The sequence below is a fragment of the Mustelus asterias genome, chromosome X (genome assembly GCF_964213995.1).
Source record: "Mustelus asterias chromosome X, sMusAst1.hap1.1, whole genome shotgun sequence".
In the NCBI taxonomy this organism is placed as follows: Eukaryota; Metazoa; Chordata; class Chondrichthyes; order Carcharhiniformes; family Triakidae; genus Mustelus; species Mustelus asterias.
This window is the reverse complement of record NC_135834.1, coordinates 1,564,349-1,577,417: the sequence shown is the minus strand read 5'-3', so window position 1 is coordinate 1,577,417 and position 13,069 is coordinate 1,564,349.

Here is a 13,069-nt window from a genome sequence, read left to right as displayed (position 1 = left end):
GGAGAGCAGGTACTGTCGCAGCTCATCACTCATAAAGGAGGATCCCCGGTCGCTATGGATATAGCTAGGGAAACCGAACAGGGTGAAGAGGCTGTGCAGGGCCCTGACAACCATGGCCGAGGTCATATCCGGGCAGGGAATAGCGAAGGAAAAACGTGAATATTCGTCAATGACGTTGAGGAAGTATATGTTGCAGTCAGAAGAGGGGAGGGGGCCTTTGAAGTCGACGCTTAGGCATTCGAAATGGCGGGTGGCCTTTATGAGGTGTGCTCTGTCTGGCCGATAGAAGTGCGGCTTGCACTCTGCGCAGACTTGGCAGTGTCTGGTTATAGGCCTGACTTCCTCAATGGAGTAGGGCAGGTTACGGGCTTTAATGAAGTGAAAAAACCTGGTGACCCCCGGGTGGCAGAGGTCATTGTGGAGAGTCTGCAATTGGTCTATTTGTGCGCTGGCACATATTCCCCGGGACAGGGTGTCTGGGGGCTCATTGAGCTTCCCGGGCCGGTATAAGATGTCGTAATTGTAGGTGGAAAGCTCGATTCTCCACCTCAACATTTTATCATTTTTGATCTTGCCCCACTGCGTGTTGTTAAACATGAATGCAACTGACCGTTGGTCCGTGAGTAGGGTGAATCGTTTACTAGCTAAGTAGTGGCGCCAGTGCCGTACAGCTTCCACTATGGCTTGGGCCTCCTTCTCAACAGAGGAGTGTCGAATTTCAGGGCCTTGGAGGGTTCGTGAGAAGAAGGCCACGGGTCTGCCCGCCTGGTTGAGGGTGGCGGCCAGGGCGAAGTCAGACGCATCACTCTCCACCTGAAAGGGGATTGACTCGTCCACAGTGTGCATCGTGGCCTTCGCGATGTCTGCTTTGATGCGGTCGAAGGCCAGGCGGGCCTCTGCCATCTGTGGAAAAGAGGTGGATTTGATGAGTGGACGGGCTTTATCCGCATAATTGGGGACCCACTGGGCGTAATACGAGAAGAAGCCCAGGCATCTCTTCAGTGCTTTGAGGCTGGTGGGGAGGGCGAGTTCCAGGAGGGGACGCATGCGGTCAGGATCGGGACCGATGACCCCGTTTTCCACAATACAACCAAGGATGGCGAGGCGGTGTGTGCGGAATACGCACTTCTCCTTATTGTAGGTCAGGTTGAGGAGTGTGGCGGTGTGGAGGAATTTGTGGAGGTTGGCATCGTGGTCCTGCTGATCATGGCCGCAGATGGTGATGTTATCCAGGTACGGGAAGGTGGCCCGCAGCCTGTTCTGGTCTACCATTCGGTCCATCACACGCTGGAAAACCGAGACCCCGTTGGTGACACCGAAGGGGACCTGAAGGAAGTGATAGAGGCGGCCATCCGCCTCGAAGGCAGTATCTTGGCGGTCTTCCGGGCAGATAGGGAGCTGGTGGTATGCAGATTTTAAGTCGATGGTGGAGAACACCCGATATTGCGCAATCTGATTAACCATGTCAGATATGCGGGGAAGGGGATATGCGTCCAGCTGCGTGTAGCGGTTAATGGTCTGACTGTAGTCAATGACCATGCGATGTTTCTCCCCAGTCTTAACAACTACTACTTGGGCTCTCCAGGGGCTGGTACTGGCCTCGATGATCCCCTCCCCTAGGAGCCGTTGTACTTCGGACCTGATAAAAGCCCTGTCTCCAGCACTGTACCGTCGGCTCTTGGTGGCGATGGGCTTGCAGTCGGGGATGAGATTTTCAAACAGTGAGGGAGGGGCGACTTTAAGGGTCGAGAGGCTGCAGGTGGTGCGCGGTGGGCGATCTAAGAACTGGTGATTGCAAACAGAGAGCGGGGGAAAAGGCCCATTATACTCCATGGTGACGTTCTTAAGGTGACACAGGAAATCTATCCCCAGGAGTACGGCAGCGCAGAGTTGTGGCAGCACGAGGAGCCTGAAGTTTTTGTACACTGTGCCCCGTACAGTCAGGGTCGCCACGCAGTACCCGAGGACATCCACCGAGTGGGACTTTGAAGCCATGGAGATCGTTTGCTTCACTGGCAGTACTGAAAGGGCGCAGCGACTCACTGTGTTAGGGTGAATAAAGCTCTCCGTACTCCCACAGTCAAATAAACAGTTTGTACTGCGACCGTTTACCTCGATGTCCATCATGGACCTGGCGAGTTTGTGAGGCCTGGATTGGTCCAGCGTAACCGAAGCCACCGTTGGATTTTGCGACGTGGCTGACGGCATCCAAGATGGCGGCCCGCACGGCTCACACACGGCTGATGGCGTCCAAGATGGCGGCCCGCACAGCCCACACACGGCTGAAGGCGTCCAAGATGGTGGCCTGCACGACTCACACGTGGCTGAAGGCGTCCAAGATGGTGGCCCGCACGGCTCACATGCGGCTGAAGGCGCCCAAGATGGCGGTCCCCGCGGGTCGCACGCAGCGCTACTGGGCTTGGAGGTCGATTTCGTCCTGCATACCTTCGCGTAATGGCCCTTCTTTCCACACCCGGAGCAGATCGCATCCTTCGCCGGGCAGCGTTGTCGGGGGTGCTTCCCCAGACCGCAGAAGTAGCACTTCGGGCCTCCGGAGACTGCCGCAGCGGTCGGGTCATTGGTGGGATGTGGCGTGGCGTAGGCCTGCGGCCCTCCCGAGTACAGAGGTGGCGGCGACTGCGGCGTCCACGATGCGCCCCCGTGGTCAGGGGTGTAGGCCTCGAGATTACGGAAGGCCACCTCTAACGAGTCGGCAAGTGCCACAGTCTTTTGTAGGTCCAGCCTACCCTGATCCGGCAGTCGTTGTCGGATATAGTTTGACCTGATACCCGTGACATAGGCATCTCTGATTAAGTCCTCAGTGTTTTGGGCGGCTGTTACGGCCTTGCAGTTGCAGGCCCTGCCAAGTGCTCGCGATGCACGCAGGGATTGGTCGCCCGATTCTCCTGGCTGTTGTCTGCGAGTAGCCAGAAGATGTCTGGCGTAGATTACATTAGACTGTTTGTTGTACTGGCCTTTTAAAAGTTCGATCGCGTCCTTGTAAGTTTCAGCGTCTCTAATCATCGAGAATACTTGATCGCTTACTCGGGCGTGGAGCACGTGTAGCTTGTCGGTTTCGGTCCGGACGATGGAGGCGGAGGCGGTGAGGAAAGTTTCAAAACATCGCAGCCAGTGATCGAAGCTATTAGAGGCTCCTACGGCTTGAGGATCCAATTCTAATCTATCAGGTTTTAGTATCTGCTCCATCCCAAAACTTTTTGCGAATAAAATTGATGCACAATCAAGCAAAGACTAGTTTGTATGCAAGAACAAATAGGCTTTTGTTCGTAAAAGACTTGGAGCACACCCATGCTGATGAACTGGTCCAGAGACTGAGGCAGGGGGTGGGGAGCAGTCACCTTTATACCTGGACCAGGGGGTGAGGAGTCTCAGGCAGGGCCGGCAGGGGCATGTCCAGGCATGTCACACAAATTTCTCCTACGAAATAACATTTTTAGCTCGAACACAAATGATTTGTTCAGCCAATGGAAACAACAATTGTTTTTATTTGCCAAAGCGTGAAATGAACATTGAGGTGAAATAGTCCCACGTGCGTAAGTTTCAACATCCAAAACCCACAAAAACTATATGAGTGCGGCTCCAATGAAACATACAAGAGAGCACACAGCAGACATTGGTCACAGAAAGGATTTGACACAAATCAAATTCGAAACACTTCCATGGCATATGTCTAAACTTCTCTCTCTCAGGCACTTCCAGTCCATTAAATGCAATCCAAATGCAATCCATGTGCAACTATGTCCAATGGCTCGTTCCACTGATTCTGGTCGATTTGCTATTTGCGATTGGCCTTAATTAGCTCAACTGTTCGAACACTTGTTTTGTAAACCAGCCGTCGTGATTTCAATTCTCGTTCGTGATTACCGTACTATAATAAAATACGTAAGCCGTGAAGAGGATATCAAGTGCTTTGATGTGTAAGCAACATGTTATCAGGTGGATTATGACGTAAGGTGTCAATTTATTCATTTTATCGTAAGAGTAAAAAGCAAATCTGTTTAAAGTTGATGATGCGCAAAGAGACTTGGGTGTTGAAGAGCGCAGGAAGTCAGCAAGCACGTGCAACAATCAGTTAGAAAAATGAATGCCATGTTTACCCTCAACAGGTGAAGAAAAGTCAACATAGTCCCAGATCAGGGAAGAAATTGCGGTTCCCCTAGCAGAGATATTTGAATCATCAATAGTCACAGGTGAGGTGCCTGAAGATTGGAGGGTGGCAAATGTTGTGCCTTTGTTTAAAAAGGGCTGCAGGGAAAAGCCTGGGAACTACAGGCCAGTGAGCCTCACATCTGTGGTGGGTAAGTTGCTGGAAGGTATTTTGAGAGACAAGATCTGCAGGCATTTAGAGATGCAAGGACTGATTAGGGACAGTCAGCATGGCTTTGTGAGTGGAAAATCATGTCTCACAAATTTGATTGAGTTTTTTGAAGGGGTAACCAAGAAGGTAGATGAGGACAGTGCAGTTGATGTTGTCTACATGGACTTTAGCAAGGCCTTTGACAAGGTACCACATGGTAGGTTGTTGCAGAAGGTTAAATCTCATGGGATCCAGGGTGAGGTATCTAAATGGATACAAAATTGGCTTGATGACAGAAGCCAGAGGGTGGTTGCAGAGGGTTGTTTTTCAAATTGGAGGCCTGTGACCAGCGGTGTGCCTCAGGGATCAGTGCTGGGTCCACTGTTATTTGTCATTTATATGAATGATTTGGATGAGAATATAGGAGGCATGGTTAGTAAGTTTGCAGATGACACCAAGATTGGTGGCATAGTGGACAGTGAAGAAAGTTATCTCCAATTGCAACGGGATCTTGATCAATTGGGCCAGTGGGCTGATGAATGGCAGATGGAGTTTCATTTAGATAAATACGAGGTGATGCATTTTGGTAGATTGAACCAGGGCAGGACTTGCTCAGTTAATGGTAGGGCGTTGGGGAGAGTTACAGAACAAAGAGATCTAGAGGTACATGTTCATAGCTCCTTGAAAGTGGAGTCACAGGTGGACAGAGTGGTGAAGAAGGCATTCAGCATGCTTGGTTTCATTGGTCAGAACATTGAATACAGGAGTTGGGACATCTTGTTGAAGTTGTACAAGACATTGGTAAGGCCACACTTGGAATACTGTGTACAGTTCTGGTCACCCTATTATAGAAAGGATATTATTAAGCTAGAAAGAATGCAGAAAAGATTTATTAGGATGCTACAGGGACTTGATGGATTGAGTTATAAGGAGAGACTGGCTAGACTGGGACTTTTTTCTCTGGAGCGTAGGAGGCTGAGGGGTGATCTTTCGAGGTCTATAAAATAATGAGGGGCATAGATCAGCTGGATAGTCAATATCTTTTCCCAAAGGTAGGGGAGTCTAAAACTACAGGGCATAGGTTTAAGGTGAGAGGGGAGAGATTCAAAAGTGTCCAGAGGGGCAATTTTTTACACAGAGGGTGATGAGTGTCTGGAACAAGCTGCCAGAGGCAGTAGTAGAGGTGGGTACAATTTTGTCTTTTAAAAAGCATTTAGATAGTTACATGGGTACGATGGGTATAGAGGGATATGGGCCAAATGCGGGCCATTGGGATTATCTTAGGGGTTTAAAAAAAAGGGCGGCATGGACAAGTTGGGCCGAAGGGCCTGTTTCCATACTGTAAACCTCTATGGTTCTATGACTCTATCACCATCCGGTGACTTGTGGTGATTTAACCTGAGAATGACCACACCTCAGATAAGGGAAAAGGATGAGAAGGCAGTGCCTTCATGAAAAACCTCAGCCGGCATTGGAACTAAACTCGTACTGCATCACGGACCAGTGTCCAGCCAACTAAACGAAACCGACGCCTTTCAAAACAAAACAATTGGATTCCAGAATAAATAAGACTTGTTACAATTGTGCATGGACCTCATCTCGAATACTGCGTTCAATTTTGTTCTGCACATTTAGGAATGGACTTGATGACATTGCTGACAGTGCAGTAAGGGTTCACTAAATGACTCCCTGGATGATGGGGCTCTCCTGTGATGAAGGGCTGAGGAAGTGGGGCTGAAATTTTCTGCCGTTTAGGGGAATGAGAGGCAATCTCATTGAAACATGAACAATCCTGAATCGCCTTAATAGGGTGAACGCTGAGAGATTGTTGCCACTGCGCAACAAATCTAGAACTCATGATAAGTGGAGAAGACATTACTTCAATCATTGTGCCGTGAATTTTTTGAATTCTCTATCCCGGGGGATTGAGGATTCTCCATTATTGAATACATTCCCGTCTGGGATTGACAAATTTCTCACCTATCCGGGAATGAATGGGAGTGAGCGGGAAAATCGAATTCGAACCCACGATCAGCCATCTGTTAAAGTTCCGAGTCCAGTTGTTATGCTTAATGGTATACTTGAAATATATACACGCTACTTTTAACATTTTGTTATTTTCCGTATCATTTACCATGAAGATTTATGAATTAAGTGAATAGGGTCTATGATGGTAAAAATGTGCTCATACCCGATTGGGGGGTGGGGGGGTACATAACCACAGTGACACACACAGTGGAGTAAACACAAGCATAGATAACGAGAGTGACACAGGCCTAAGGAGCGACAAAGACGTTAAGGGAGTATAGCTCAGTGGTCGAGCATTTGGCTACAGATTAAGAGATCCCTGTTTCAAATCCAAGCATTTATAGTATTCCAAGTATTCGCATTCCAACCATTATTCATGTAAATTGAGTCTGTGTCTTTATATGCTCTGTTTGTGAACAGAATTCCCACTCACCTGAAGAAGGGGCTAAGAGCTCCGAAAGCTTGTGTGGCTTTTGCTACCAAATAAACCTGTTGGACTTTAACCTGGTGTTGTTAAACTTCTTACTGTGTCAAATCCAAGCGCCCCCTTTGGTGCTTAAGTGGATTTCGCTCAATTATAGCTGTCCTTCATTGGCTGGAAAGCGCTTTGTGAAGTCCGCTGGTCGGGAGGGTCTCTATATAAATGCAAGTCTGTCGATCTTCAATCAACGGCTCACAAGTACATTAATGCATTTTCAGAAGGTGACAACGCCTGCGGACTTTCACTTTATCCCCGGACACCAATTCAAAGGACCCCACACTTGTGACTCTGACACTGGCTGTGTAAATATTGTTCTCATTGGCTGAACAAGCTAGATTGTGTTCAACCAGTACATGTCACATTGTCATCGAGTATTACAATACAAAAAGGGGCCCTTCGGCCCTTCGCTGGCTATCAAGCACCTCTCTATTCTAACGCCATTTTCCAACATTTCCAGCATCCGCAGCTTTTTGATGTTATTTGAGCTCATTTTAAAAAGCTGGCATCAGCACGATGGGCCCAATGGCCCCCTAATGGGCTGTGACATTTTACCATTCCGTTGTCAGATAAATTTCACTGCAGCATTCCGAAAAGTCCTGGTTCAATTCTATTTCTGTTGAACAAGAACAGCATGGGTGGTTGGTAAATTGATGGAAAAGGTCCTTAGGGATGGGATTTACGACCATTTAGAAAGATGCGGATTAATCCGGGATAGTCAGCACGGATTCGTGAAGGGTAAGTCGTGCCTCACAAATTTGATTCAATTTTTTGAGGAGGTAACTAAGTGTGTTGATGAAGGTGGGCAGTTGATGTCATATACATGGATTTTAGTAAGGCGTTTGATAAGGTCCCCCATGGTCGGCTTATGATGAAAGTGAGGAGGTGTGGGATAGAGGGAAAGTTGGCCGATTGGATAGGTAACTGGCTGTCTGATCGAAGACAGAGGGTGGTGGTGGATGGAAAATTTTCGGATTGGAGGCAGGTTGCTAGCGGAGTGCCACAGGGATCAGTGCTTGGTCCTCTGCTCTTTGTGATTTTTATTAATGACTTAGAGGAGGGGGCTGAAGGGTGGATCAGTAAATTTGCTGATGACACCAAGATTGGTGGAGTAGTGGATGAGGTGGAGGGCTGTTGTAGGCTGCAAAGAGACATAGATAGGATGCAAAGCTGGGCTGAAAAATGGCAAATGGAATTTAACCCTGATAAATGTGAGGTGATTCATTTTGGTAGGACTAATTTAAATGTGGATTACAGGGTCAAAGGTAGGGTTCTGAAGACTGCGGAGGAACAGAGAGATTTTGGGGTCCATATCCACAGATCTCTAAAGGTTGCCACTCAAGTGGATAGAGCTGTGAAGAAGGCCTATAGCGTGTTAGCTTTTATTAACAGGGGGTTGGAGTTTAAGAGCCGTGGGGTTATGCTGCAACTGTACAGGACCTTGGTGAGACCACATTTGGAATATTGTGTGCGGTTCTGGTCACCTCACTATAAGAAGGATGTGGAAGCGCTGGAAAGAGTGCAGAGGAGATTTACCAGGATGCTGCCTGGTTTGGAGGGTAGGTCTTATGAGGAAAGGTTGAGGGAGCTCGGGCTGTTCTCTCTGGAGCGGAGGAGGCTGAGGGGAGACTTAATAGAGGTTTATAAAATGATGAAGGGGATAGATAGAGTGAACGTTCAAAGGCTATTTCCTCGGGTGGATGGAGCTATTACAAGGGGGCATAACTATAGGGTTCGTGGTGGGAGATATAGGAAGGATATCAGAGGTAGGTTCTTTATGCAGAGAGTGGTTGGGGTGTGGAATGGACTGCCTGCAGTGATAGTGGAGTCAGACACTTTAGGAACATTTAAGCGGTTATTGGATAGGCACATGGAGCACACCAGGATGATAGGGAGTGGGATAGCTTGATCTTGGTTTCAGATAAAGCTCGGCACAACATCGTGGGCCGAAGGGCCTGTTCTGTGCTGTACTGTTCTATGTTCTATGTACGTTCACAGCTGCCTCTCACACACCCCTCTCTCTCTCTCTTTTCTTTGCCCTATCTCGCTCTCTCTCATCCTAAAGATGTTTGAGACTTGTGTAGACCCAGACTGGGTGGCAGGTTCCCTTCCCTGAAGGGCATTCGTGACCCAGTTGGATTTTTACAACATTCCAGCAGCTTTCATGGTCATTTTTTCCTAGTGCCAGCTCCAGAAATTACCAGGTACATTCAGCTCAATTTCACAACCTGCCTTTGTGATTTTGTGAGATTTCTCTCATCCCTTTTATTCTGTTCTGAATTTCACAGCGTATCAGATGGGGAGGGAGGGTTTGCAGCTGGGAAACTGAAACCAAACATCACATCAGTATCTGACAGTGTCACCCCATTTATCATAAGCTGAGTATCATCGGAGTTTGAACATGGAAGGAAAAGCAATGTTCACAGTGAGGGGAAACCATACACGTGTCTTGTGTGTGGACAAGGATTCAGCCGATCATCTGACCTGTTGAGACAAACTGTGGAAAGGGACTTAAATCCCCACCTGACCTGAAAAAGTATCAGTGCAGTCACACCGGGGAGAGACTTTTCACCTGCACTGAGTGTGGGAAGGGATTCATTCAGTTATGCCACCTACTGGCACACCAGTGAGTTCACACTGGAAAGAAACCTTTTAAATGCCGGACTGAGGGAACTGAGATCTGATGTCCCATCAACGTGTTCACACAGATGAGACCCCGTTCAGGTGCTCTCACTGTGGGACTGGATTCAAGAAATCATCTGATCTCACTACAGCAACTAGTTCACATTGGGGCGACACCATTCAACTGCACCCACTAAAAGAACAAAGAACAATACAGCACAGGAACAGGCCCTTCGGCCCTCCAAGCCCGTGCCACTCCCTGGTCCAACTAGACCATTCTTTTGTATCCCTCCATTCCCACTCCGTTCATATGGCTATCTAGATAAGTCTTAAACGTTCCCAGTGTGTCCGCCTCCACCACCTTGCCCGGCAGCGCATTCCAGGCCCCCACCACCCTCTGTGTAAAATATGTCCTTCTGATATCTGTGTTAAACCTCCCCCGCTTCACCTTGAACCTATGACCCCTCGTGAACGTCACCACCGACCTGGGGAAAAGCTTCCCACCGTTCACCCTATCTATGCCTTTCATAATTTTATACACCTCTATTAAGTCTCCCCTCATCCTCCGTCTTTCCAGGGAGAACAGCCCCAGTTTACCCAATCTCTCCTCATAACTAAGCCCCTCCATACCAGGCAACATCCTGGTAAACCTCCTCTGTACTCTCTCCAAAGCCTCCACGTCCTTCTGGTAGTGTGGCGACCAGAACTGGACGCAGTATTCCAAATGCGGCCGAACCAACGTTCTATACATCTGCAACATCAGACCCCAACGTTTATACTCTATGCCCCGTCCTATAAAAGCAAGCATGCCATGTGCCTTCTTCACCACCTTCTTCACCTGTGACGTCACCTTCAAGGATCTGTGGACTTGCACACCCAGGTCCCTCTGCGTATCTACACCCTTTATGGTTCTGCCATTTATCATACAGCTCCTCCCTACATTATTTCTACCAAAATGCATCACTTCGCATTCATCAGGATTGAACTCCATCTGCCATTTCTTTGCCCAAATTTCCAGCCTATCTATATCCTTCTGTAGCTTCTGACAATGCTCCTCACTATCTGCAATTCCTGCCAATTTTGTGTCGTCCGCAAACTTACTGATCACTCCAGTTACACCTTCTTCCAGATTGTTTATATAAATCACAAACAGCAGAGGTCCCAATACAGAGCCCTGCGGAACACCACTAGTCACAGGCATCCAGCCGGAAAAAGACCCTTCCACTACCACCCTCTGTCTTCTGTGACCAAGCCAGTTCTCCACCCATCTAGCCACCTCCCCCTTTATCCCATGAGATCCAACCTTTTTCACCAGCCTACCATGAGGGACTTTGTCAAATGCTTTACTAAAGTCCACATAGACGACATCCACGGCCCTTCCCTCGTCAACCATTCTGGTCACTTCTTCAAAAAACTCCACCAGGTTAGTGAGGCATGACCTCCCTCTCACAAAGCCATGCTGACTATCGTTAATGAGTTTATTCCTTTCTAAATGCGCATACATCCTATCTCTAAGAATCTTCTCCAACAACTTCCCCACCACGGACGTCAAGCTCACCGGCCTATAATTTCCCGGGTTATCCTTCCTACCCTTCTTAAATAACGGGACCACATTAGCTATCCTCCAATCCTCTGGGACCTCACCTGTGTCCAGTGACGAGACAAAGATTTGCGTCAGAGGCCCAGCGATTTCATCTCTCGTCTCCCTGAGCAGAGGTGGAAAAGGATTTGCTCAGTCATCCCATCTGCTGTCACACCAGTGAGTTCACACTAATGAGAGGCCTTTTCAATGCCCAGACTGTGGGAAGTGCTTTAAAAGCTCTGGAGAGCTGACGTGTTATCAAATGTTCACACTGGTGAGAGACCGTTCAGGTGCTCTCACTGTGGCTTTGAGTTCAGACACTCATCTCAACTCACTGTACACCGGGGCATTCACATTGGGGAGAGACTGTTCATCTGTTCACTGTGTGCAAAAGGATTCACTACTTTATCTCATTTGCTGAGATACCAGCGAGTTCACAAGTAACTACAGTGACTGGATTTTGCTCTGAATCAGATCCAGAAGTGAACCATGTTCATTGGGGTCTGTTTCTGCTGTTGTTGGTAACCTCCAACATAGTTATCAGTGCTAATATTCTGAATCAACTCAAATATACATCCTTGTTGAATTTTTAAAAATATCTCTGACAAACGTTAGTTCCTTTTAAAGATTTCTCCCTCTCCCGTCTCCTCCGTCCTCACCTCCAACAAGTATGAGGAGTTCATGGAGTTTTGTCACTAAGATTGAGACAATCCCATCAGAATTCATATGGTGTTCGTGGAAGTGGAAATGACTAGGGTTGGGAAGCATTTTCCGATCAGGGCCATTGTGATCTCCTGGACTCGTTTCGATCGCCTCAGGGGGTCGGAGAGGAATTTCCCAGATTTTTTTCCCCATATTGGCCCTGGGGTTTTTCACTCTGGGTTTTCGCCTCTCCCTGGAGATCACATGGTCTGGAATGGGGGGGTGGGGGTGAGTTAATAGGTTGTAATGAACAAAGCATCGTAGCTGTGAGGGACAGCTCGGTGGATAGGATATTGGTATGTAGACAGGCTGGAAAATTGGGCGGGGATCCTGGATTCAGGATTCAATCCTGGACCGGGGAGCGGCGCGGGCTTGGAGGGCCGAAGGGCCTGTTCCTGTGCTGTATTGTTCTTTGTTCTTTGTTCTTTGTCTCTGCTGCTTCCCTTCCTTCCATTAGCCCACTGGGACAAACTGTCTCGACAGTTCCACAGTGCTCGAGTCTTGACGTGTATATTTCTCTAGTTTCTCTCCCATCTACCCTCCTGCCCTCTCAATGCTCATGTTGTCCATGAGACCCTGCTACATTGACCCAATTCCCACTAAACTGCTGATCACGCAACTTCCCCATGTTCCCTGACATTGTTAACTTCTCCATCTCCAGGTTCTTTCCTCTTAGCCTCAACTCATCAGCCAATCCTTAATAAACAAACCCCTGATTCCACCATCATTGCAAACTACTGTCCCATCTCCAACCTCCCTTTCCTCTCCAAACCCCATGAACGTGTTGTAACCTCCCAAATCCATTCCCATCTTTCCCAGACTCCATGTTTGAATCCCTCCAATCAGGTCTCTGCCTTGCCACAATACTGAAACAGCTCTTATCAAATCCACCAATGCCACCCTCTGAGTGTGACAAGGGTAAACTATCCCTTCTCATCCTTCTTCACCTGTCTGCAGCCTTTGACAACACTGACCACCTCATTCTGCTCCAACACCTCTGCACTGTCAAAAGCTCGTGCTACCAAATAAACCTGAAGGACTTTAACCTGGTGTTGTGAGACTACTTACTGTGCCTACCCACCCCAACGCCGGCATCTCCACTTCATGTCTCACTCCATTTAGTGATTTATTTGGGTAGATTTTAATTCCAGAAATCTTTTGTCCTCTACCCCATTTAATTTCTTGCATTCCAACCAATAACTGTCCTCCTTATTTCTCCTTCCCTCATGACAAGCCTCACATTTCACTGGATTGAATTTCATTTCCCATTGATCTGTCTGGTTTTGTCAGTCCATTTGTCTCTCCCTGAATTTTGGTGCAGGTCTCCACATTACTAACT